The sequence below is a fragment of the Rutidosis leptorrhynchoides genome, chromosome 2 (assembly GCF_046630445.1).
Source record: "Rutidosis leptorrhynchoides isolate AG116_Rl617_1_P2 chromosome 2, CSIRO_AGI_Rlap_v1, whole genome shotgun sequence".
NCBI classification, from domain to species: domain Eukaryota; kingdom Viridiplantae; phylum Streptophyta; class Magnoliopsida; order Asterales; family Asteraceae; genus Rutidosis; species Rutidosis leptorrhynchoides.
Window position 1 is genome coordinate 523,772,803 of NC_092334.1, and position 23,379 is coordinate 523,796,181.

A 23,379-nucleotide genomic window follows, 5' to 3' on the forward strand; every position below is an offset into this window, starting at 1 on the left:
GCAGTCTTTGAAAAACGTCTCATATAGAGGTCAAAACCTCGCAACGAAATCAATTAATATGGAACGTTTTTAATCAATAAGAACGGGACATTTCAGTTGGTATCAGAGCGTTGGTCTTAGAGAACCAGAATTTTGCATTAGTGTGTCTTATCGAGTTTGTTAGGATGCATTAGTGAGTCTGGACTTCGACCGTGTTTACTTGAAAAATGATTGCTTAACAAATTTTGTTGGAAACTATATATTTTTAACATGTGAATATTATGTGATATATTAATCTCTTAACGCGTTTGATATTATGTGATAGATGTCTACCTCTAGAACAAGTCCCATTGACTCACCTAATAATAATGAAGAGTCAAATGTAAATTGGAATGATTCGTGGACTGATTCACAAGTTCCCGAAGAGGAACCGGAAGAAGAGTCGGAACCGGAAGAAGAATCGGAACCGGATGAAGAAATAGAACCGGTGGGGGAAATAATAAAATGGTTAAGGAAGCAAAATATTGGGAGGATTATCAATTCTCCGATGAATCGGATTCCGAAAAGAATTCCGATGATGTTATAGAAATTACCCCAACTGAATTTAAAAAGGCAAAAGAAAATAATAAGGGAAAGGGCATAAAAATAGAGAAATCTAATTCCAACCCCGATGAACTTTATATGTATCGTCAACCCCCGAAGTCCTTAAGTTGTAACAATGACCCGGGAACCTCTAAACCACCAGGTTTTTCTAAACCAATGTGGAAAATAACGGCTCGTATTAGGGGAACATCATATATCTATAGAAACTTGGCAAAACGAACCAAAACCGAAGAAGAAGAAACAAGCGAGTCGGAATAAGATAGTTGTATTCGTGTGGTGTAATATATGTAATATAGTGTGCTTATGCTTTATGATATATGTAAAAATTGCTTGTATTAATAAGTATTTTTTTTATGAATCTAACTCTTGTCTATTTTACAGTATAAAAACACAAAATGGATAGACAACTCAATATTTTAAGAGACCTACCCGGAGACATGATTGATGAAATCTTGTCTAGAGTTGGTCAGAATTCTTCGGCACAACTATTTAAGGCGAGATCAGTTTGTAAGACATTCGAAGAACGTTCCAAGAATGCCTTGGTTTATAAAAGGCTTTCGTTCGAAAGATGGGGGATATCACATTGGGAAATCCATAAGTTACGATGTGTTTACTTTGACGCATATATTACGGGGAACCCAAATGCTATTTTACGCAATGGGTTAAGAAATTATTTTGACCCAATATATCCGAATATTGGACTTCGTGATTTAGAAAAAGCGGCTAACATGCAACATAAAGAAGCATGTTATGCTTACGGATTAGTAATGTTCGCTTCTCACCAAAGTGAGAACAATAACATCGGGCTACGACTATTAAACAAAACCTTTCCACAAGTGACGGAGTCGGTAATTGGGGTAAGAAATTAGGTTTTTAGATTGTTACGGGACTGTTGGACATTACGTAACCCTCGTCCCTTTGACGACGTTACAACACGCTATCTTATCAATGGCCATAACGGTTATGTTCCACAAGACCAAGGATGGGAAGTAGTCCTAGTAAAACCAGAATGCATGACTTGTTTCTGGACGTATGAATTACGTGTCTTTATTGCCTTTGCTGAACGACCTGTGCACTAGCTAGAATTATCTTCACAACTATCTTGTATCAAAGTTATTGTGTGCTATATTTCATGCTTTATGTAAAATAAGTGGTATTGTAAGTTTGTAAAATATTGTATAAAAGTTTGAACGCGAAATATTATTATAATCAGTTTTTCATATAGAATTGTAGTAGTTGAATTGTATATTAGCTACTAAGTATGAACTTAACGGGTAGGTACTACCCGAATTTAAACTTATAAAATGCTAATATGAAGAAAAAGCTTTTATAAATGAGTTCATATTATGCTACGAAATACTATTAACTACTCTTAATATTCTGTATGATTAAACTTGTTCCATTTGACTATTTTGAAGGAAATGGCACCGACTACTCGACACACCGTGAATATGAATGAAGAGGAATTCGTACTTTTCTAGCTTCAAACATAGCCGCAGTACAGGCTGCGCTACATACCAACAATAACCTTGGATCTAGCAGTACAAGAAATCGTGTAGGATGCACCTACAAAGAATTCACTGCCTGCAAACCTTTGGAATTTGATGGAACCGAAGGACCGATCGGATTGAAACGGTGGACCGAGAAGGTCGAATCGGTGTTTGCCATAAGTAAGTGTACTGAAGAGGACAAAGTAAAGTACGCTACGCATACCTTCACAGGTTCTGCATTAACATGGTGGAATACCTATCTAGAGCAAGTGGGACAAGACGATGCGTACGCACTACCGTGGTCAGCATTCAAGCACTTGATGAACGAGAAGTACCGTCCCAGAACCGAGGTCAATATGCTCAAGACAGAACTTAGAGGGTTACGAACCCAAGGATTTGATATTACCACGTACGAAAGACGATTCACAGAATTGTGCCTATTGTGTCCGGGAGCATTCGAAGATGAGGAAGAGAAGATCGACGCGTTTGTGAAAGGATTACCGGAAAGAATCCAAGAAGATATAAGTTCACACGAGCCCGCCTCCATACAACAGGCATGTAGAATGGCTCACAAAATAGTGAACCAGATTGAAGAAAGAATTAAAGAACAGACTGCTGAAGAGGCCAATGTGAAGCAAGTCAAAAGAAAGTGGGAGGAAAACGGTGATAAGAATCACCAATACAACAACAACAGCAATTACAACAATAATCGCAACAATTATCCCAACAATCGCAACATCAATCGCAACTACAACAAACGGCCCAACAACAACAACAACAACAACAACAACAACAACAACAACAGCAACTACAACAATCATCCCAACAATAATAATAACCGCAACAACAACAACAATCAGAAGCAGCTATGCCAAAGGTGTGAAAAGTATCACTCGGGGTTCTGCACCAAATTTTGCAACAAGTGTAAAAGAAATGGTCATAGCGCGGCGAAGTGTGAGGTCTACGGACCAGGGGTTAATAGAACGAAAGGAACAAATGGTGTCGGAACGAGTAATGGCGAAAGTAGTGTCGGAGCAAGTTATGCCAATGTAGTTTGTTATAAATGTGGAAAACCGGGCCACATTATTAGAAATTGCCCGAACCAGGAGAACACGAATGGACAAGGCCGCGGAAGAGTTTTCAATATTAATGCGGCAGAGGCACACGAAGACCCGGAGCTTGTTACGGGTACGTTTCTTATTGACAATAAATCTGCTTACGTTTTATTTGATTCGGGTGCGGATAGAAGGTATATGAGTAGAGATTTTTGTGCTAAATTAAGTTGTCCATTGACGCCTTTAGATAGTAAATTTTTACTCGAATTAGCAAATGGTAAATTAATTTTAGCAGATAATGTATGTCGGAATCGAGAAATTAAACTGGTTAGCGAAACATTTAAGATTGATTTGATACCAGTAGAGTTAGGGAGTTTTGATGTGATAATAGGTATGGACTGGTTGAAAGAAGTGAAAGCAGAGATCGTTTGTTACAAAAATGCAATTCGCATTATACAAGAAAAAGGAAAACCCTTAATGGTGTACGGAGAAAAGGGCAACACGAAGCTACATCTTATTAGTAATTTGAAGGCACAAAAACTAATAAGAAAGGGTTGCTATGCTGTTCTAGCACACGTCGAGAAAGTACAAACTGAAGAAAAGAGCATCAATGATGTTCCCGTCGCAAAAGAATTTCCCGATGTATTTCCGAAAGAATTACCGGGATTACCCCCACATCGATCCGTTGAATTTCAAATAGATCTTGTAACAGGAGCTGCACCAATAGCTCGTGCTCCTTACAGACTCGCACCCAGCGAGATGAAAGAACTGCAAAGCCAATTACAAGAACTTTTAGAGCATGGTTTCATTCGACCAAGTACATCACCGTGGGGAGCTCCTGTTTTGTTTGTAAAGAAGAAAGATGGTACATTCAGGTTGTGTATCGACTACCGAGAGTTGAACAAACTTACCATCAAGAACCGCTACCCACTACCGAGAATCGACGACTTATTTGATCAACTACAAGGCTCGTCTGTTTATTCAAAGATTGACTTACGTTCCGGGTATCATCAAATGCGGGTGAAAGAAGATGATATTCCAAAGACTGCTTTCAGAACACGTTATGATCATTACGAGTTTATGGTCATGCCATTTGGTTTAACTAATGCACCAGCTGTGTTCATGGACCTTATGAACCGAGTGTGTGGACCATACCTTGACAAGTTTGTCATTGTTTTCATTGATGACATACTTATTTACTCAAAGAATGACCAAGAACACGGTGAACATTTGAGAAAGGTGTTAGAAGTATTGAGGAAGGAAGAATTGTACGCTAAGTTTTCAAAGTGTGCATTTTGGTTGGAAGAAGTTCAATTCCTCGGTCACATAGTGAACAAAGAAGGTATTAAGGTGGATCCGGCAAAGATAGAAACTGTTGAAAAGTGGGAAACCCCGAAAACTCCGAAACACATACGCCAGTTTTTAGGACTAGCTGGTTACTACAGAAGGTTCATCCAAGACTTTTCCAGAATAGCAAAACCCTTGACTGCATTAACGCATAAAGGGAAGAAATTTGAATGGAATGATGAACAAGAGAAAGCGTTTCAATTATTGAAGAAAAAGCTAACTACGGCACCTATATTGTCATTGCCTGAAGGGAATGATGATTTTGTGATTTATTGTGATGCATCAAAGCAAGGTCTCGGTTGTGTATTAATGCAACGAACGAAGGTGATTGCTTATGCGTCTAGACAATTGAAGATTCACGAGCAAAATTATACGACGCATGATTTGGAATTAGGCGCGGTTGTTTTTGCATTAAAGACTTGGAGGCACTACTTATATGGGGTCAAAAGTATTATATATACCGACCACAAAAGTCTTCAACACATATTTAATCAGAAACAACTGAATATGAGGCAGCGTAGGTGGATTGAATTGTTGAATGATTACGACTTTGAGATTCGTTACCACCCAGGGAAGGCAAATGTGGTAGCCGATGCCTTGAGCAGGAAGGACAGAGAACCCATTCGAGTAAAATCTATGAATATAATGATTCATAATAACCTTACTACTCAAATAAAGGAGGCGCAACAAGGAGTTTTAAAAGAGGGAAATTTAAAGGATGAAATACCCAAGGGATCAGAGAAGCATCTTAATATTCAGGAAGACGGAACCCGGTATAGGGCTGAAAGGATTTGGGTACCAAAATTTGGAGATATGAGAGAAATGGTACTTAGAGAAGCTCATAAAACCAGATACTCAATACATCCTGGAACGGGGAAGATGTACAAGGATCTCAGGAAACATTTTTGGTGGCCGGGTATGAAAGCCGATGTTGCTAAATATGTAGGAGAATGTTTGACGTGTTCTAAGGTCAAAGCTGAGCATCAGAAACCATCAGGTCTACTTCAACAACCCGAAATCCCGGAATGGAAATGGGAAAACATTACCATGGATTTCATCACTAAATTGCCAAGGACTGCAAGTGGTTTTGATACTATTTGGGTAATAGTTGATCGTCTCACCAAATCAGCACACTTCCTGCCAATAAGAGAAGATGACAAGATGGAGAAGTTAGCACGACTGTATTTGAAGGAAGTCATCTCCAGACATGGAATACCAATCTCTATTATCTCTGATAGGGATGGTAGATTTATTTCAAGATTCTGGCAGACATTACAGCAAGCATTAGGAACTCGTCTAGACATGAGTACTACCTATCATCCACAAACTGATGGGCAGAGCGAAAGGACGATACAAACGCTTGAAGACATGCTACGTGCATGGTTATTGATTTCGGAAACAGTTGGGATCGACATCTACCGTTAGCAGAATTTTCCTACAACAACAGCTACCATTCAAGCATTGAGATGGCACCGTTTGAAGCACTTTATGGTAGAAAGTGCAGGTCTCCGATTTGTTGGAGTGAAGTGGGGGATAGACAAATTACGGGTCCGGAGATTATACAAGAAACTACCGAGAAGATCATCCAAATTCAACAACGGTTGAAAACCGCCCAAAGTCGACAAAAGAGCTACGCTGACATTAAAAGAAAAGATATAGAATTTGAAATTGGAGAGATGGTCATGCTTAAAGTTGCACCTTGGAAAGGCGTTGTTCGATTTGGTAAACGAGGGAAATTAAATCCAAGGTATATTGGACCATTCAAGATTATTGATCGTGTCGGACCAGTAGCTTACCGACTTGAGTTACCTCAACAACTCGCGGCTGTACATAACACTTTCCACGTCTCGAATTTGAAGAAATGTTTTGCTAAAGAAGATCTCACTATTCCGTTAGATGAAATCCAAATCAACGAAAAACTTCAATTCATCGAAGAACCCGTCGAAATAATGGATCGTGAGGTTAAAAGACTTAAGCAAAACAAGAAACCAATTGTTAAGGTTCGATGGAATGCTCGTAGAGGACCCGAGTTTACCTGGGAGCATGAAGATCAGATGAAGAAGAAATACCCGCATCTATTTCCAGAAGATTCGTCAACACCTTCAACAGCTTAAAATTTCGGGACGAAATTTATTTAACGGGTAGGTACTGTAGTGACCCGAACTTTTCCATGTTTATATATATTAATTGAGATTGATATTTACATGATTAAATGTTTCTAACATGTTAACCAATCAAACTTGTTAAGACTTGATTAATTGAAATATGTTTCATATAGACAATTGACCACCCAAGTTGACCGGCGATTCACGAACGTTAAAACTTGTAAAAACGACATGACGATATATATATGGATATACATATGGTTAACATGAGATTATGATAAGTAAGTATCTCCATAAGTATATTAACAATGAGTTATATACATATAAACAAGACTACTAACTTAAGGATTTCGAAACGAGACATATATGTAACGATTATCGTTGTAACGACATTTAAATGTATATATATCATATTAAGATATATTAATATATCATAATATCATGATAATATAATAATTTAACATCTCATTAGATATAATAAACAATGGGTTAACAACATTAATTGAGATCGTTAACTTAAAGGTTTCAAAACAACACTTACATGTAACGACTAACGATGACTTAACGACTCAGTTAAAATGTATATACATGTAGTGTATTTAGATGTATTAAAATACTTTTGGAAGACTTCAAGACATATATCAAAACACTCATACTTAATGAAAATGGTTACAGTTACTTTCCCATTCTTTTCTTTCATCAAGAATTCTAGTCGTATTCTTACCTGTGACGCCCCGTACTAAATCATCATGTACGGACCATCAACAACAGGATCATTACAAGGTTAAGTACTATATGCGTTTTCAAAACAGAGTTTACATTCATAAATAAAAGTGACGTCATAACATACGTCAATTGTTTTACAAATCAAAAGTATGCTTCGCTAAGTAGAAGCATTAAATAAGTGTACGTGACCATAATGGTCGTTACATAACATAAGTTCATAAGTAAAAAGTTTGAATGCAACATAAGTAGTCATGCGATAACAACTCTAGGCAGCGGGTTCTACAGCACGACTAGTAAGATAGCGGAAGCGACTTCAAACACCTGAGAAAATACATGCTTAAAAAGGTCAACACAAAGGTTGGTGAGCTATAGTTTAAGTATAACAGTAATGTAAGTAGGCCACGAGATTTCAGTGCTACAACGAGCGTTTCAAAAGTATGTAAAAGTATATGCTTAACCGTGGGCACCCGGTAACTAACTTAACGTTTAATGTACCCCCTTAAAGTGCACTTGGCAAGTGCGTATAACCTCGAAGTATTAAACACTCGTTAAATGCTAGCGCTACTAGCCCGAGTGGGGATGTCAAACCCTATGGATCCATATCTAAGATTCGCGTTCACGGTTCAAAAACCAATGATTAAACGTTACCGAGCTAAAGGGAATGTTTCTGCCGTTGTATAACCCACACATATATAAAGTTTATGTACTCGTGCCTAGTATGTAAAACATAAAATCCGCATGTATTCTCAGTTCCCAAAATAAGTTAAAGTAAAAAGGGAATGCTATAACTCACAATGATTAGAAGTAACGGTAAGGTAGTAGTCGGGAAAGTGGTGTGCAAGTAACGGTCCAAACGTCCTCAACCTAAGTCAAATAGCACTAAGTCAATAAGTCGTTTCAAAAGGTTTACAAGTACGTAATTAAGGTCATAAGGGTCATCATCAATCATCATTAAACAAAAGGTAACAAGTAAGACTCGTTTATGAAAGTCGTTTAAAACAAAGGCTGACTTCGGTCAGTCACCACGGCCTCTACCCTTACTGAATTAAGGTGAGACCAGTGGTCATGGCTCCGTCTATGAGTCCCTTAAGTGTGGTAAAATTTACAGAAGCAAACTCGTCATGGTTTGACCGTGGCGACGGTCTAAGTGCGAGTAGGTCAGAAATTTCTGCACAACGTTAAAAGACATGGTAACGATCGGAGGGCCATAAATCCTAAACCGTAACTCGGATTAAGACGAGTCCTATATGAAAAGTTATCTACTCGAAAAGTTCTATCTAAAAATCAAGGTTAGAACAGCCCAGGTCTACTGGTCTGTTCCAGAAGCAGTAGGTCAGAAACTTTTGGACAGAATGCAGTGGGTTTTGGAGAGTTCCGGTTGTCTCGGTGCTTGATGTTCATCACGGTTCTCATCCTTGATGCGTATAGCTTCAAGTGTACAACTCGTTGATGTGTTAACATCATTTTGACCAAGGTTTGTCCATCATAACTCAAGTGCAAGTGTTGTAAGTGTTTGATGAACCAAGGTTACATGTAAGTTTATGAACAAGTTCATGAACACTAAGAAAGATCACAACCAAGTGTTGGATCCATGATACTTGCACCAAAGTGTAAGCTCTTGTTGGTTTCATGTCCTTGTTTAAATGTGTAGTAAGCAACTAACAATAAGAAATAAAGAAAATGAAAGATAAGCCTAAACCAACCATGAAGGTGGTATTCTAGTAACATACAACAAACAAGAACACAAGTAACAATTATAAAGATTATAAACTTTAAATCTTTTGAAACAAAATATGTAGAACATAACTAGATAGATTATGTTCTTGGATGTTCTTGATAAATACAAGATATTATGAAGAATCAAAACTAGAAAGTTTGATCTTGTAACTAGTAAAGAATAACAAGTAAGTAAGTAAATAACAACTAGTAATTGACAAGAAATCAAAGACAAGTAACAAAGAACAACAAATGATGATGATGAAAGTCTATGAAATCAGTTTTTATCAACAAAGAAAGAAGAAAAGAAGTTGTTTCAAACACTTACAAGTATGAGAGAAAAAGAGAAGAAAGTTTGAGGGAATTTGCAAGTAAAGTGTGTGTGTTTTTGAGAGAGCATACAAGTGAGAGTGATGAAGGAAAAATGAAATCAAACACCACTAAATGGCCATCTAAAACTCGGCATTCTGCAGCAAAAAAGGGGAAGAGGTTTGTTTGTTGGTCACTTGAATGAAAAGCTTGAAAAAGTTGGATAAAAGGGTGGTGTTCATGGGGATTATAAGGCAACTAGATTCCTTAAGCAAGTAACTAGTTAGTTTAGGTTTAAATGATACTTACAAGTATGCAAGAGTGGGCTTAATGTCCATTAAAAGAAGTAGGGTGGGCTTGTGAGTCTTATTCAAGAGTCCATTACACTAATTAAAGCCCAAGTTGCAAATAATCCAAATAAGTCCAACTTAAGCCCAAGTAATTAACTAACCATCTTAGTTAATTAAAATGATTAATAAAATTAATCATGAATGTAAATAATATCTTAAAATATTATTCGTGCAAGTTCCGGGTGTCACAAAGACGTTTCGGGCATTTAAAGTTCAAGTACGGGCAATTAAAGCAACATGTAAATGTAATAACATACATTCGTTTAATCAAGCGTATTAATAATAATAATTATTAATAAATAACGTTGGAAAAACCAGGGTCGTTACATTACCCACCTGTTAAAGAAAATTTCGTCCCGAAATTTAAGCTGAAGTAGACGGAGGAGTCGGGAAAAGATGAGGATATTTCCGCATCATTTGATCCTCTCGTTCCCAAGTAAACTCAGGTCCTCGTTTGGAATTCCATCGTACTCGTACAATCGGAATCTTGTTGCGTTTCAAAGTTTTGATCTCACGATCCATAATCTCAACAGGTTCCTCCACAAAGTGGAGTTTGTCATCAATAGTAAGTTCTTCCAATGGTATGATGAGTTCGGGTGCAGCAAGACACTTCTTCAAGTTTGACACATGGAAGGTAGGATGAACTGAGCTCAATTGTGCTGGTAGATCCAAACGGTATGCAACTGGTCCAACACGTTCCAAGATCTCGAATGGACCAATGTATCGTGGGTTCAACTTTCCACGTTTTCCAAAACGGATCACACCTTTCCAAGGTGCAACCTTCAACATTACACGATCACCAACATTAAATTCAAAGTCTTTCCGTTTAAGATCGGCATAGCTCTTTTGGCGATCACGGGCAGTCTTAAGTCTAGCTTGGATTTGAGCAATCTTCTCCGTGGTTTCGTGAACTACCTCGGGTCCGGTGATTTGCTTTTCGCCTACTTCGGCCCAACAAATAGGAGATCGGCACTTACGACCATACAATGCTTCAAAAGGTGCAGCATTAATGCTTGAGTGATAACTGTTATTGTACGAGAATTCGGCGAGTGGCAAATGCCTTTCCCAGGCCTTTCCAAAATCAATGACACATGCACGCAGCATGTCCTCCAAGGTCTGAATCGTTCGTTCGCTTTGCCCGTCAGTCTGAGGATGATAAGCAGTACTCATGTCAAGACGAGTTCCCATGGCTTCTTGCAAAGAACGCCAAAATCTGGAAGCAAAACGGGGATCGCGATCAGAGATGATTGATAAAGGTACACCATGACGAGATACAACCTCTTTGATGTACAGGTGAGCAAGTCTTTCCATTGTATCAGTTTCCTTCATCGCTAGGAAGTGTGCAGATTTGGTGAGGCGGTCAACAATAACCCAAATAGTATCGCATCCGCCCACCGTCTTCGGCAGCTTAGTAATGAAATCCATTGTGATCCTTTCCCACTTCCATTGTGGGATTTCCGGCTGTTGAAGTAACCCAGAAGGTCTCTGATGTTCGGCTTTAACCTTCGAGCAAGTCAAACACTTGCCAACATAAGTCGCAACGTCCTTCTTAAGATTCGGCCACCAATACTGTTCTTTAAGGTCGTGGTACATCTTACCTGCACCGGGGTGAATCGAATATCTCGATTTGTGTGCTTCATCAAGTATCAGGCTTCGTAGATCTCCATAGTAAGGTACCCAAATTCTTCCGGCATAACATCGGAGTCCAGACTCTCTAACCTCGAATCGAGAGACAAGTATGTTCAAATGCTCGTGAGATATGTTCTCCTCCTTGAGAGCCTCAACTTGGGCTACTCTGATCTGGTTGTTGAGGTTCGAATGGATGGTGATGTTCAGAGCCCTAACACGGAGAGGTGCCGTCCTCTCCTTTCGGCTTAAAGCGTCAGCTACAACATTGGCCTTGCCAGGGTGATAACGGAGTTCACAATCGTAGTCGTTGAGCGTCTCGATCCATCGACGCTGTCTCATATTCAATTGCTTCTGACCGAAGATGTGCTGGAGACTCTTGTGATCGGTGAAGATAGTGCTCTTAGTTCCATACAAATAATGTCTCCACAATTTGAGTGCAAAGACAACGGCTCCAAGTTCAAGATCATGTGTAGTGTAGTTCCGCTCGTGAATCTTCAATTGGCGGGAGGCATAGGCAATAACCTTTGATCGTTGCATCAGTACACAACCAAAACCACTCTTCGATGCATCGCAATAAACAACAAAGTCGTCACTGCCTTCAGGAAGTGATAGGATAGGTGCGGAGGTTAACTTCTTCTTCAAAGTTTGGAATGCTGATTCGTGTGTGGGTTCCCAAATGAACTTCTTGCCCTTGTGAGTCAGTGCGGTCAAAGGACGCGCAATCAGAGAAAATCCTTCGATAAACCTTCGATAATAACCGGCGAGACCTAGAAATTGGCGGATATGCGTTGGAGTAGTGGGGGTCTCCCACTTGCTGATGGCTTCAATCTTGGCGGGATCAACTTTGATACCCTGGTCGCTCACAACATGACCCAAAAATTGTACTTCCTTCAACCAAAATTCGCACTTGGAGAATTTGGCGTAAAGTTGCTCTTGTCTTAAGAGTTCAAGCACAAGCCGAAGGTGTTGCTCATGTTCTTCTTCGCTCTTAGAGTAGATGAGGATATCATCTATGAAGACGATAACAAACTTATCCAAGTAAGGCTTGCAGACACGATTCATGAGATCCATGAACACGGCAGGTGCATTTGTCAAACCGAATGGCATCACGAGGAACTCATAATGACCATAACGGGTCCTGAATGCAGTTTTCATCACGTCACTTTCCTTCACCCTCAGCTGGTGATATCCGGATCGCAAATCGATCTTTGAATAAACGCTCGATCCTTGTAGTTGATCAAAAAGGTCATCAATTCGTGGAAGAGGATATCGATTCTTGATAGTCAATTTGTTGAGTTCACGGTAGTCGATACACATACGGAAGGATCCATCCTTCTTCTTTACAAACAACACAGGTGCGCCCCAAGGCGAGAAGCTTGGTTGGATAAACCCTCGATCTAATAGCTCTTGTAGTTGGCTCTGTAATTCTTGCATCTCGGAAGGTGCGAGTCTATAAGGTGCGCGAGCTACAGGTGCAGCTCCTGGCACTAAGTCAATCTGAAACTCTACTGCTCTCTGCGGTGGTAATCCAGGCAATTCCTCTGGGAAGACATCAGAAAATTCGTTCACAATTCGAACGTCGTTCACGCTCTTCACTTCAGTTTCTACCGCTTTCACATGTGCTAGGACAGCAAAGCGTCCCTTCTTCATAATCTTTTGCGCTTTCACGCAACTAATGAGGTTCAACTTCGAGGTACATCTCTCTCCATAGATAACCAGTGGTTCACCATCTCCTTGTGGTATGCGAAGTGCTTTATCTCCACAGATAACATCGGCCTTTATCTTGCTCAACCAATCCATACCGACGATCACGTCAAAACTTCCCAGTTTGATAGGTATCAAATCAATTTCGAAATCTGCACCAGCTATGTTGATAATAGCTCCACGACTAATATGGTCAACCTTTTCAAGTTTTCCAATGGCGACCTCGACAAGCATACTTTCCTTCAAAGGAACTAACGACCAATCTAACTTATCACAAAAATGTCTACACACATAGCTCCTATCGGCACCAGTATCAAATAGGACAGAAGCTAAAAGATTGTTGATCTTGAATATACCTGTCACCAAGTCGGGGTTGTCGCGAGCGTCCCTTGCATTAACATTGAAGGCTCTAGCACGTGGTGGCTGAAATGTCCCGTTCTTATTGAATAAAAACGTTCCATATTAATTGATTTCGTTGCGAGGTTTTGACCTCTATATGAGACGTTTTTCAAAGACTGCATTCATTTTTAAACAAACCATAACCTTTATTTCATCAATAAAGGTTTAAAAAGCTTTACGTAGATTATCAAATAATGATAATCTAAAATATCCTGTTTACACACGACCATTACATAATGGTTTACAATACAAATATGTTACAACAAAATAAGTTTCTTGAATGCAGTTTTTACACAATATCATACAAGCATGGACTCCAAATCTTGTCCTTATTTAAGTATGCGACAGCGGAAGCTCTTAATAATCACCTGAGAATAAACATGCTTAAAACGTCAACAAAAATGTTGGTGAGTTATAGGTTTAACCTATATATATCAAATCGTAACAATAGACCACAAGATTTCATATTTCAATACACATCCCATACATAGAGATAAAAATCATTCATATGGTGAACACCTGGTAACCGACCATAACAAGATGCATATATAAGAATATCCCCATCATTCCGGGACACCCTTCGGATATGATATAAATTTCGAAGTACTAAAGCATCCGGTACTTTGGATGGGGTTTGTTACGCCCAATAGATCTATCTTTAGGATTCGCGTCAATTAGGGTGTCTGTTCCCTAATTCTTAGATTACCAGACTTAATAAAAAGGGGCATATTCGATTTCGATAATTCAACCATAGAATGTAGTTTCACGTACTTGTGTCTATTTTGTAAATCATTTATAAAACCTGCATGTATTCTCATCCCAAAAATATTAGATTTTAAAAGTGGGACTATAACTCACTTTCACAGATTTTTACTTCGTCGGGAAGTAAGACTTGGCCACTGGTTGATTCACGAACCTATAACAATATATACATATATATCAAAGTATGTTCAAAATATATTTACAACACTTTTAATATATTTTGATGTTTTAAGTTTATTAAGTCAGCTGTCCTCGTTTGTAACCTACAACTAGTTGTCCACAGTTAGATGTACAGAAATAAATCGATAAATATTATCTTGAATCAATCCACGACCCAGTGTATACGTATCTCAGTATTGATCACAACTCAAACTATATATATTTTGGAATCAACCTCAACCCTGTATAGCTAACTCCAACATTCACATATAGAGTGTCTATGGTTGTTCCGAAATATATATAGATGTGTCGACATGATAGGTCGAAACATTGTATACGTGTCTATGGTATCTCAAGATTACATAATATATAATACAAGTTGATTAAGTTATGGTTGGAATAGATTTGTTACCAATTTTCACGTAGCTAAAATGAGAAAAATTATCCAATCTTGTTTTACCCATAACTTCTTCATTTTAAATCCGTTTTGAGTGAATCAAATTGCTATGGTTTCATATTGAACTCTATTTTATGAATCTAAACAAAAAAAGTATAGGTTTCTAGTCGGAAAAATAAGTTACAAGTCGTTTTTGTAAAGGTAGTCATTTCAGTCGAAGGAACGACGTCTAGATGACCATTTTAGAAAACATACTTCCACTTTGAGTTTAACCATAATTTTTGGATATAGTTTCATGTTCATAATAAAAATCATTTTCTCAGAATAACAACTTTTAAATTAAAGTTTATCATAGTTTTTAATTAACTAACCCAAAACAGCCCGCGGTGTTACTACGACGGCGTAAATCCGGTTTTACGGTGTTTTTCGTGTTTCCAGGTTTTAAATCATTAAGTTAGCATATCATATAGATATAGAACATGTGTTTAGTTGATTTTAAAAGTCAAGTTAGAAGGATTAACTTTTGTTTGCGAACAAGTTTAGAATTAACTAAACTATGTTCTAGTGATTACAAGTTTAAACCTTCGAATAAGATAGCTTTATATGTATGAATCGAATGATGTTATGAACATCATTACTACCTTAAGTTCCTTGGATGAACCTACTGGAAAAGAGAAAAATGGATCTAGCTTCAATGGATCCTTGGATGGCTCAAAGTTCTTGAAGCAAAATCATGACACGAAAACAAGTTCAAGTAAGATCATCACTTGAAATAAGATTGTTATAGTTATAGAAATTGAACCAAAGTTTGAATATGATTATTACCTTGTATTAGAATGATAACCTACTGTAAGAAACAAAGATTTCTTGAGGTTGGATGATCACCTTACAAGATTGGAAGTGAGCTAGCAAACTTGAAAGTATTCTTGATTTTATGAAACTAGAACTTTTGGAATTTATGAAGAACACTTAGAACTTGAAGATAGAACTTGAGAGAGTTCAATTAGATGAAGAAAATTGAAGAATAAAAGTGTTTGTAGGTGTTTTTGGTCGTTGGTGTATGGATTAGATATAAAGGATATGTAATTTTGTTTTCATGTAAATAAGTCATGAATGATTACTCATATTTTTGTAATCTTATGAGATATTTCATGCTAGTTGCCAAATGATGGTTCCCACATGTGTTAGGTGACTCACATGGGCTGCTAAGAGCTGATCATTGGAGTGTATATACCAATAGTACATACATCTAAAAGCTGTGTATTGTACGAGTACGAATACGGGTGCATACGAGTAGAATTGTTGATGAAACTGAATGAGAATGTAATTGTAAGCATTTTTGTTAAGTAGAAGTATTTTGATAAGTGTATTGAAGTCTTTCAAAAGTGTATAAATACATATTAAAACACTACATGTATATACATTTTAACTGAGTCGTTAAGTCATCGTTAGTCGTTACATGTAAGTGTTGTTTTGAAACCTTTAGGTTAACGATCTTGTTAAATGTTGTTAACCCAATGTTTATAATATCAAAAGAGATTTTAAATTATTATATTATCATGATATTATGATGTACGAATATCTCTTAATATGATATATATACATTAAATGTCGTTACAACGATAAACGTTACATATATGGCTCGTTTCAAAATCATTAAGTTAGTAGTCTTGTTTTTACATATGTAGTTCATTGTTAATATAATTAATGATATGTTTACTTATCATAATATCATGTTAACTGTATATATAACCATATATATGTCATCACATAGTTTTTTTTTTACAAGTTTTAACGTTCGTGAATCACCGGTCAACTTGGGTGGTCAATTGTCTATATGAAACCTATTTCAATTAATCAAGTCTTAACAAGTTTGATTGCTTAACATGTTGGAAACATTTAATCATGTAAACATCAATCTCAATTAATATATATAAACATGGAAAAGTTCGGGTCACTACAGTACCTACCCGTTAAATAAATTTCGTCCCGAAATTTTAAGCTGTTGAAGGTGTTGACGAATCTTCTGGAAATAGATGCGGGTATTTCTTCTTCATCTGATCTTCACGCTCCCAGGTGAACTCGGGTCCTCTACGAGCATTCCATCGAACCTTAACAATTGGTATCTTGTTTTGCTTAAGTCTTTTAACCTCACGATCCATTATTTCGACGGGTTCTTCGATGAATTGGAGTTTTTCGTTGATTTGGATTTCATCTAACGGAATAGTGAGATCTTCTTTAGCAAAACATTTCTTCAAATTCGAGACGTGGAAAGTGTTATGTACAGCCGCGAGTTGTTGAGGTAACTCAAGTCGGTAAGCTACTGGTCCGACACGATCAATAATCTTGAATGGTCCAATATACCTTGGATTTAATTTCCCTCGTTTACCAAATCGAACAACGCCTTTCCAAGGTGAAACTTTAAGCATGACCATCTCTCCAATTTCAAATTCTATATCTTTTCTTTTAATGTCAGCGTAGCTCTTTTGTCGACTTTGGGCGGTTTTCAACCGTTGTTGAATTTGGATGATCTTCTCGGTAGTTTCTTGTATAATCTCCGGACCCGTAATCTGTCTATCCCCCACCTCACTCCAACAAATCGGAGATCTGCACTTTCTACCATAAAGTGCTTCAAACGGCGCCATCTCAATGCTTGAATGGTAGCTGTTGTTGTAGGAAAATTCTGCTAACGGTAGATGTCGATCCCAACTGTTTCCGAAATCAATAACACATGCTCGTAGCATGTCTTCAAGCGTTTGTATCGTCCTTTCGCTCTGCCCATCAGTTTGTGGATGATAGGCAGTACTCATGTCTAGACGAGTTCCTAATGCTTGCTGTAATGTCTGCCAGAATCTTGAAATAAATCTGCCATCCCTATCAGAGATAATAGAGATTGGTATTCCATGTCTGGAGACGACTTCCTTCAAATACAGTCGTGCTAACTTCTCCATCTTGTCATCTTCTCTTATTGGTAGGAAGTGTGCTGATTTGGTGAGACGATCAACTATTACCCAAATAGTATCAAAACCACTTGCAGTCCTTGGCAATTTAGTGATGAAATCCATGGTAATGTTTTCCCATTTCCATTTCGGGATTTCGGGTTGTTGAAGTAGACCTGATGGTTTTTGATGCTCAGCTTTGACCTTAGAACACGTCAAACATTCTCCTACGTATTTAGCAACATCGGCTTTCATACCCGGCCACCAAAAATGTTTCTTGAGATCCTTGTACATCTTCCCCGTTCCAGGATGTATTGAGTATCTGGTTTTATGAGCTTCTCTAAGTACCATTTCTCTCATATCTCCAAATTTTGGTACCCAAATCCTTTCAGCCCTATACCGGGTTCCGTCTTCCCGAATATTAAGATGCTTCTCCGATCCTTGGGGTATTTCATCCTTTAAATTTCCCTCTTTTAAAACTCCTTGTTGCGCCTCCTTTATTTGAGTAGTAATGTTATTATGAATCATTATATTCATAGATTTTACTCGAATGGGTTCTCTATCCTTCCTGCTCAAGGCATCGGCTACCACATTTGCCTTCCCCGGGTGGTAACGAATCTCAAAATCGTAATCATTCAATAATTCAATCCACCTACGCTGCCTCATATTCAGTTGTTTCTGATTAAATATGTGTTGAAGACTTTTGTGGTCGGTATATATAATACTTTTGACCCCATATAAGTAGTGCCTCCAAGTCTTTAATGCAAAAACAACCGCGCCTAATTCCAAATCATGCGTCGTATAATTTTGTTCGTGAATCTTCAATTGCCTAGACGCATAAGCAATCACCTTCGTTCGTTGCATTAATACACAACCGAGACCTTGCTTTGATGCGTCACAATAAATCACAAAATCATCATTCCCTTCAGGCAATGACAATATAGGTGCCGTAGTTAGCTTTTTCTTCAATAACTGAAACGCTTTCTCTTGTTCATCATTCCATTCAAATTTCTTCCCTTTATGCGTTAATGCAGTCAAGGGTTTTGCTATTCTGGAAAAGTCTTGGATGAACCTTCTATAGTAACCAGCTAGTCCTAAAAACTGGCGTATGTGTTTCGGAGTTTTCGGGGTTTCCCACTTTTCAACAGTTTCTATCTTTGCCGGATCTACCTTAATACCTTCTTTGTTCACTATGTGACCGAGGAATTGAACTTCTTCCAACCAAAATGCACACTTTGAAAACTTAGCGTACAATTCTTCCTTCCTCAATACTTCTAACACCTTTCTCAAATGTTCACCGTGTTCTTGGTCATTCTTTGAGTAAATAAGTATGTCATCAATGAAAACAATGACAAACTTGTCAAGGTATGGTCCACACACTCGGTTCATAAGGTCCATGAACACAGCTGGTGCATTAGTTAAACCAAACGGCATGACCATAAACTCGTAATGACCGTAACGTGTTCTGAATGCAGTCTTTGGAATATCATCTTCTTTCACCCGCATTTGATGATACCCGGAACGTAAGTCAATCTTTGAATAAACAGACGAGCCTTGTAGTTGATCAAATAAGTCGTCGATTCTCGGTAGTGGGTAGCGGTTCTTGATGGTAAGTTTGTTCAACTCTCGGTAGTCGATACACAACCTGAATGTACCATCTTTCTTCTTGACAAACAAAACAGGAGCTCCCCACGGTGATGTGCTTGGTCGAATGAAACCACGCTCTAAAAGTTCTTGTAATTGGCTTTGCAGTTCTTTCATCTCGCTGGGTGCGAGTCTGTAAGGAGCACGAGCTATTGGTGCAGCTCCTGGTACAAGATCTATTTGAAATTCAACGGATCGATGTGGGGGTAATCCCGGTAATTCTTTCGGAAATACATCGGGAAATTCTTTTGCAATGGGAACATCATTGATGCTCTTTTCTTCAGTTTGTACTTTCTCGACGTGTGCTAGAACAGCATAGCAACCTTTTCTTATTAGTTTTTGTGCCTTCAAATTACTAATAAGATGTAGCTTCGTGTTGCCCTTTTCTCCGTACACCATTAAGGGTTTTCCTTTTTCTCGTATAATGCGAATTGCATTTTTGTAACAAACGATCTCCGCTTTCACTTCTTTCAACCAGTCCATACCGATTATCACATCAAAACTCCCTAACTCTACTGGTATCAAATCAATCTTAAATGTTTCGCTAACCAGTTTAATTTCTCGATTCCGACATATATTATCTGCTGAAATTAATTTACCATTTGCTAATTCGAGTAAAAATTTACTATCCAAAGGCGTCAATGGACAACTTAATTTAGCACAAAAATCTCTACTCATATAGCTTCTATCCGCACCCGAATCAAATAAAACGTAAGCAGATTTATTGTCAATAAGAAACGTACCCGTAACAAGCTCCGGGTCTTCCTGTGCCTCTACCGCATTAATATTGAAAACTCTTCCACGGCCTTGTCCATTCGTGTTCTCCTGGTTCGGGCAATTTCTAATAATGTGGCCTGGTTTTCCACATTTATAACAAACTACATTGGCATAACTTGCTCCGACACTACTTGCTCCGCCATTACTCGTTCCGACACCATTTGTTCCTTTCGTTCTATTAACCCCTGGTCCGTAGACCTCACACTTCGCCGCGCTATGACCATTTCTTTTACACTTGTTGCAAAATTTGGTGCAGAACCCCGAGTGATTCTTTTCACACCTTTGGCATAGTTGCTTCTGATTGTTGTTGTTGTTGCGGTTATTATTGTTGTTGGGATGATTGTTGTAGTTGTTGTTGTTGTTGTTGTTGTTGTTGTTGTTGGGCCGTTTGTTGTAGTTGCGATTGATGTTGCGATTGTTGGGATAATTGTTGCGATTATTGTTGTAATTGCTGTTGTTGTTGTATTGGTGATTCTTATCACCGTTTTCCTCCCACTTTCTTTTGACTTGCTTCACATTGGCCTCTTCAGCAGTCTGTTCTTTAATTCTTTCTTCAATCTGGTTCACTAGTTTGTGAGCCATTCTACATGCCTGTTGTAAGGAGGCGGGCTCGTGTGAACTTATATCTTCTTGGATTCTTTCCGGTAATCCTTTCACAAACGCGTCGATCTTCTCTTCCTCATCTTCGAATGCTCCCGGACACAATAGGCACAATTCTGTGAATCGTCTTTCGTACGTGGTAATATCAAATCCTTGGGTTCGTAACCCTCTAAGTTCTGTCTTGAGCTTATTGACCTCGGTTCTGGGACGGTACTTCTCGTTCATCAAGTGCTTGAATGCTGACCACGGTAGTGCGTACGCATCATCTTGTCCCACTTGCTCTAGATAGGTATTCCACCATGTTAACGCAGAACCTGTGAAGGTATGCGTAGCGTACTTCACTTTGTCCTCTTCAGTACACTTACTTATGGCAAACACCGATTCAACCTTCTCGATCCACCGTTTCAATCCGATCGGTCCTTCGGTTCCATCAAATTCCAAAGGTTTGCAGGCAGTGAATTCTTTGTAGGTGCATCCTACACGATTTCCTGTACTGCTAGATCCAAGGTTATTGTTGGTATGTAGCGCAGCCTGTACTGCGGCTATGTTTGAAGCTAGAAAAGTACGGAATTCCTCTTCATTCATATTCACGGTGTGTCGAGTAGTCGGTGCCATTTCCTTCAAAATAGTTAAATGGAACAAGTTAATCATACAGAATATTAAGAGTAGTTAATAGTATTTCGTAGCATAATATGAACTCATTTATAAAATCTTTTTCTTCATATTAGCGTTTTATAAGTTTAAATTCGGGTAGTACCTACCCGTTAAGTTCATACTTAGTAGCTAATATACAATTCAACTACTACAATTCTATATGAAAAACTGATTATAATAATATTTCGCGTTCAAACTTTTATACAATATTTTACAAACTTACAATACCGCTTATTTTACATAAAGCATGAAATATAGCACACAATAACTTTGATACAAGATAGTTGTGAAGACAATTCTAGCTAGTACACAAGTCGTTCAGCAAAGGCAATAAAGACACGTAATTCATACGTCCAGAAACAAGTCATGCATTCTGGTTTTACTAGGACTACTTCCCATCCTTGGTCTTGTGCAACATAACCGTTATGGCCGTTGATAAGACAGCGTGTTGTAACGTCATCAAAGGGACGAGGGTTACGTAATGTCCAACAGTCCCGTAATAATCTAAAAACCTCATTTCTTACCCCAATTACCGACTCCGTCACTTGTGGAAACGTTTTGTTTAATAGTTGTAGCCCGATGTTCTTGTTCTCACTTTGGTGAGAAGCGAACATTACTAATCCGTAAGCATAACATGCTTCTTTATGTTGCATGTTAGCCGCTTTTTCTAAATCACGAAGTCCAATATTCGGATATATTGAGTCAAAATAATTTCTTAACCCGTTGCGTAAAATAGCATTTGGGTTCCCCGCAATATATGCGTCAAAGTAAACACATCGTAACTTATGGGTTTCCCAATGTGATATCCCCCATCTTTCAAACGAAAGTCTCTTATAAACCAAGACATTCTTGGAACGTTCTTCGAATGTCTTACAAACTGATCTCGCCTTAAATAGTTGTGCCGAAGAATTCTGGCCGACTCTAGACAAGATTTCATCAATCATGTCTCCGGGTAGGTCTCTTAAAATATTGGGTTGTCTATCCATTTTGTGTTTTTAAACTGTAAAATAGACAAGAGTTAGATTCATAAAAAAAAATACTTATTAATACAAGCAATTTTTACATATATCATAAAGCATAAGAACACTATATTCCATATATTACACCACACGAATACAACTATCTTATTCCGACTCGCTCGTTTCTTCTTCTTCGGTTTTGGTTCGTTTTGCCAAGTTTCTAGGGATATATGATGTTCCCCTAATACAAGCCGTCGTTGTCCACATTGGTTTAGAAAAACCTGGTGGTTTAGAGGTTCCCGGGTCATTGTTACAACTTAAGGACTTCGGGGGTTGACGATACATATAAAGTTCATCGGGGTTGGAATTAGATTTCTCTATTTTTATGCCCTTTCCCTTATTATTTTCTTTTGCCTTTTTAAATTCAGTTGGGGTAATTTCTATAACATCATCGGAATTCTCGTCGGAATCCGATTCATCAGAGAATTGGTAATCCTCCCAATATTTTGCTTCCTTGGCGGAAACACCATTGACCATAATTAACTTTGGTCGGTTGGTTGAGGATTTTCTTTTACTTAACCGTTTTATTATTTCCCCCACCGGTTCTATTTCTTCATCCGGTTCCGATTCTTCTTCCGGTTCCGATTCTTCTTCCGGTTCCGACTCTTCTTCCGGTTCCTCTTCGGGAACTTGTGAATCAGTCCACAAATCATTCCAATTTACATTTGACTCTTCATTATTATTAGGTGAGTCAATGGGACTTGTTCTAGAGGTAGACATCTATCACATAATATCAAACACGTTAAGAGATTAATATATCACATAATATTCATATGTTAAAAATATATAGTTTCCAACAAAAATGTTAAGCAATCATTTTTAAAGAAAACACGGTCAAAGTCCAGACTCACTAATGCATCCTAACAAACTCGATAAGACACACTAATGCAAAATTTCTGGTTCTCTAAGACCAACGCTCGGATACCAACTGAAATGTCCCGTTCTTATTGAATAAAAACGTTCCATATTAATTGATTTCGTTGCGAGGTTTTGACCTCTATATGAGACGTTTTTCA